Below are 5225 nucleotides of genomic sequence, written 5' to 3' on the forward strand. Positions count from 1 at the left end.
GTAATTTTTAAATTCTTTTATTTTGTCTGTAATGTTATTTGTTTTTTATGTTTTTGTAATACACCTTATAAGTTTTAATATCAACGGATATTAAATTTCATTGCAAGAAAGTTCGACTGTTCGAGCCTAAAAAAGTCCTTTTTAGGACTTCCAGGGTAACAAATGGCAATGCTGTAGCCAATGAAGTTTTAACTGAGGCTCGGCTATTGCCGTTACCCAGCCATGACTAGAGCTTTTTTAGCTCAATAACACCACATCCACACAGATTTAGTTCATTCAGATGACGGGATAAAGAGTCAAGGACTCAGTCCATCGCCCAGTTCTTTTAAGAACTAAGACTGTATATTTCATTACAAGAATGAAATATAATGCTTAGATGCGTTCTCTATGAGGGTAATGGATGGCAATGCTGTAGCCAATGAAGTCAAACTGAGGCTCGGCTATTGCTAATATGAGTACGCTCTCTTAAGGTTTTTGTCTTAAGGGAGCAATTTGAGTCTCCGGGGAAAGTGTTCTCCGGCACGGCCCGCTGAGGGGCTTTGTCGGTGAAGTGAATGCTTTTCTTCGGAATTTGAACGGTTCTGCTAGCGGTGGTAGGTGGAAGGCCATCACTGAGTGGAGCCACCGCTGAGATGGACGCTCTTTCGCCCAAGATTGAGTGACCTAGGGATCGTCCGAATTTTTTTGAGATGCCTTTACCTTTAAATAAGATGCGTTCTCTATATTTATAAATGTGAATTATCTCGGCTTTTTTTTATTTTATTTTTTTACTTTATGCTGATAATTCTTAAATAAATATGTGAATTATCTCGGCTTTTTTTTTTACTTTATGCTGATGATCCTTAAATAAATATATAAATCCAGTTCACCTGCGAGATCCCCTGTCTAATCATAATGATTTTAGAATGAAGATCAGACAATAAAAAAAAAAACTATGAAAAAAGGAAGGACCATAAAAACATTATTTGTGTTATTATTGAAGACCCTATAGAATAACAATTTCAACTTATGGCTCTGAGACCTGAGTTAGGGGATCCTTACAGATAGCAGATTAAAATAATATAAAAGAACAATAATCAAAAAATAACAGGCAGTTATATTAAAGTTTTTTGCATGATGCTATCGTTTAATGTAAGAAAAAAGACATTTGGCCTTTATCTATTTAAGAAAATACATTTTAATTAAATAATATCTTCGTTAGATGCACGGTTTCAAATAGGCATCGTTCAAACTCATGAAGAGAAATCCTAGCAACTTTAATAGATAGTTTTGCATATGCAAATATGCGTGTGGGCTATAGTTGCCTAGCAGATTGTTCTATTAGCATAAAGGGCAAGACTTCAATGAGAATTGTTAAGAAACTATTTTGAAAAACTGACTTTTTTTTCCATCTCTGTTGTAAAAAAAAACAAACAGGTATGTATATAACGTATAGACATTGAAATAATTAACCATTAAAATAATTATACTTTTAATCCATAGGCTTCGGAGTGTATTTTTTCTGTAACTATTCAGATGGTTACATATTAGCCAATAACATTAACCAGTATAATAAATATTATACTGGTTTTATTCTTATTAACATTAACATGGTTCTATGGAAGCGTCTGGTTTAAATTTTATCATTCTCATTAACGAAATATTAAAAACCAGTTAACTTCGTGTGTGTGCGCGTGTGTCCGGTTTGTGGTGGTGATATCAGTAAATAAAAAAAATCAACTTGCAACACGCAGGGTATTGGCTTTCACGTGCCGAGTCTTTTATTTAATTATTGCTGACGGGAATAGACACGATGGTTTTTATCACAGCTGAACACCCGAGTTATAAAGATTTAGTCACGCTAAGATTTCATACTCAATTTTCTTAATAATTAGATAAGAATTTTTGTCGTAACCATGGCAACAATAAGAACAATAGAGGAAACAAAACTTGGGGAGGGTTTATCTCGTTCCGGGAGCAGCGTTCGATGCCTCTTCCCGAAATGCTAACTGCTTCTGCGTAATTAAAGGTCTTCCATTTGAGCGAGTGTGGCCAGAGTGACAATGCCAGCCTCGTTATTGAATCCCCATTGTATCAAGCCGTAAATCCCTCAAGATATCCAAGCGAGAGGAATTTTATTAGGAGTCGCTATCAGCAGCCGGAGCCAAACTAAGGCTAATGAAAGAGGTGCGCGGGGCAATAATCAATTCACGTGGTGCAAGGTGATCGGGCATTCGCCACTCGAGTAAACACACAGTCCCTTCCGCCAGGGAGTTGAAATTATTCCTCGGCTGGTTGCGCTCCCTCGTTCCGGTCCCCCCCCCACCTCCCCCCGCCGCCACCCCTCGTTCGCCAGCCAAGAGAAAGTGCTTCTTTTACTACCACCTGCGTCCAGTGACATCGCCTGCTCTTCCTTCCACGCTCCACTAAAACACAGCACATCGACTCGATGGGGGAGAAGCTACTTCACGCGAAGAGTTACCGACCTATTCGCTTGTAGCGTCCTGGACATCACTAGGGACCTTTTATTTAACGACGTCGAAGAGTTCGATCGACAAAATGACCGCTTCTACTGTTAGAGCTGGCGCGAGCTAAAAGATGCTCCCGCGAACATTTGTTAGCGGAGAAGAAAAAGGACGAAGACGGTTTAATCCTTTTTTTTTTCCTTTGATTTTTTAGCAAAGCCAAGTTTGTGTAAACAACCCTGTTAGGAGCAAAATCATCATTAGGGGGAAATTGATACGTAAGGGAGAAGATATTTTCATTAATTTAACATCCTTGTCTTAGCGTTGTGGCTCTCTCTTACTTTGAACCGAATTATCTCTTCAGCTTAACATCTAAAGTATGGCGAACATAATTATATTATCGCCGCTAAATATTTCTGAGCACACGAATTAAGCTAAATGGAATAATGAGGACATTTAACTTAATTATATCCTTCTATCACCATTAGCGCAAAGTGATAATGGATGCTAAAATATGGCCTCTTTCCTTTTTGCTTCTTGCCTCGCTTTTTTGCCTCTCCGGACATCAGAGCTTTTTGGAGATTAGAAAATAGAGTTCGGATGTTCCGCAGAGCAGAACAAAAAAAATCAAATTACTTATCAGTTCTTAAAAATTAAAAATGTCTGAGAATTACTTTTCGGAGTCTTGAAGCAAAAAAAAATCTCCTGGAGGTTCCTTTCAGAAGTCGAAGTGTGGAATGAGTTATGGAGAAGGTTAATAAAGCTTAATAAGACGTTAAACGATTACTGAAAAATTTTATTGACTTCCGGTGGTTTGTGTATACTGGGTTCACAAAGTTAGGGGACACTTTTTTTTAACTTGTTGCTGTTTCGATATTCAGAGGGTCCTTTTCAGTTTTTTTTTCTTTTTTAATTATCAGAAATGAAATCGGAAAATTATCTACAAAGAATTTTCAAAAGCATGTTTTTTTCGCGTGAACTCAAAATTATCATGTAGTTCACTATTTTAATTTTCTAATGCGATGTGAGCAACTCTTTTATCAGGAGTTATCAATCGAAGGTTTTCTTTTCCGGAAATTCGGGTTTTTCAGCCCTCAAAAGGGACAAACCAGCCAGTGAACACACATAAAAATTACTCGCCCTTAGGACGATTCAGCAGAGAAGTTGCAAACTGGCTGCTTTAATTGTCTAAAAACCCCTCATTAGGGGACTTATTCCCTCTCTGATTGACGAGAAACGTAGGGACTGTAGCTCTCTTGAAGTAATTAAATACCATCAGCAGTTTAATGTTGGTGTCCCATAAATCGCGTGCTACTTTGCGTTCTGTATTATCATTAAACGACATCATAAAAACAACTTAGCAAGTGTCCTTTACTGATAACCTTTAAAATGAGCAACACTTTCAGAACAAACGTGTTGTAAATTCAGTTACTTGTCCAAGCTAATCTAAAATCTAAGGCAAAAATAATTATCAGAATAAATTTATTATTTATTTAAAGAATAATAATTTATTTATGGGTCGCGCGGTTAGCCTAGTGGCTGTGCGCTTCGCAACCATATGCCTGGGGAGGGGGTGTCCTAGGCTCGATTCCCGTCGGTGACGTGAGGAGCTCAAGGATCTTCCTCAGCAATAACCAAGTTAGCCGGACGTGGACAGCAGGGTTTTTACCCCAGTTTATCTGGGGGTTTTCATCGCGCAAAGCAGGCAAACCGGTCTTGAGAACTCAACACTGCGGACATAGGATACACCGGGGCATAGGGCTGACCACCTTATCCTGTGAACGGCTTGAGATCGGATGATTAATAAACCCTCGACACTGCAAGGTAAAAGAGGGTAAAAAGAAGATGAGACGAGAGATTTATTTATGAATATTGCGAGCCACATCATTATGACCGTATTGCCTACTTCTGCCATCTGGACTGCACGATTCGCCGGACACAACCCAGTGGTGGCAATATCCTGGTATGGGAATTAATCTCCTAGACATCACTAGGTTCTCTCATCCCCAATGAACATACCTCTAATTCTTACGTATAGATAGTTTCGGACTAGATGTTGCCCTACATGGTGGCAATGTCGACCGATGGATTCGGACTCTTCCTGAAAGGCAACACTCCATGTCACGAGGCTGGCATTGTGCAAGCATATCCAAGCATTTCATGGGCTCACTGATCGTGTGATTCTCCTGATAGGAATACCAGCGCGTGGGATAACGTGGAAACGTAGCATCCGACGGTAGACGGCTGTGCCTCGCTCGATCGTTGACGTTGTTCTGTCTACTTGGTCAAGAACACCTTCCGTGAAGTCAACGAGAAGACGAATGCAAGTTGTTATCGCGACCAAACAACACGTTGCTTAGTAAGTGATCATAATGCTGCGACAATGCTAAGGGCATAAACTGAATCTAATTTCTTAAATGGCTGAGCTTATTATTTTTATTTTATCCCATTCCTTCGCACTCACCATTACGTTAATTCTCTGAGTTTCACCACATTAACTTTAGTGGAAGGATGGGGAAGCCTTGCTTATTATTGTTAACACCGAGCTGAGACAGACTCCTCTAATTCCGTCAAGATATTACGAGCGGCCATTTCTAAGAGCGATAGCGTCACTCGCCAAGCGTTAGCCGAGATGAGTTTCATTTTTATGTTTAGAGAGACATGGTCTGCACTTATTTCAGTAATTTGGGACATGTGACTCCATGCTTTACTGACGTCATCTGTTTTACGTGTGTACTAATCAAAATGTAATTTATAAAATAGTCTACATTCAAGCAGACG

General features: G+C 39.3%; 1 pseudogene; it reads left to right on the forward strand.

Annotated features, from left to right (window-relative positions):
- The first annotated feature begins 390 nt into the window (after positions 1 to 390).
- On the forward strand, positions 391 to 507 carry LOC150105179 (U4 spliceosomal RNA; annotated as a pseudogene).
- Positions 508 to 5225: the final 4718 nt, after the last annotated feature.

Source organism: Typopeltis vanoorti, chromosome 7 (genome assembly GCF_054136105.1).
Source record: "Typopeltis vanoorti isolate ZY-2024b chromosome 7, IOZ_Tvanoo_1.0, whole genome shotgun sequence".
NCBI lineage: Eukaryota > Metazoa > Arthropoda > Arachnida > Uropygi > Thelyphonidae > Typopeltis > Typopeltis vanoorti.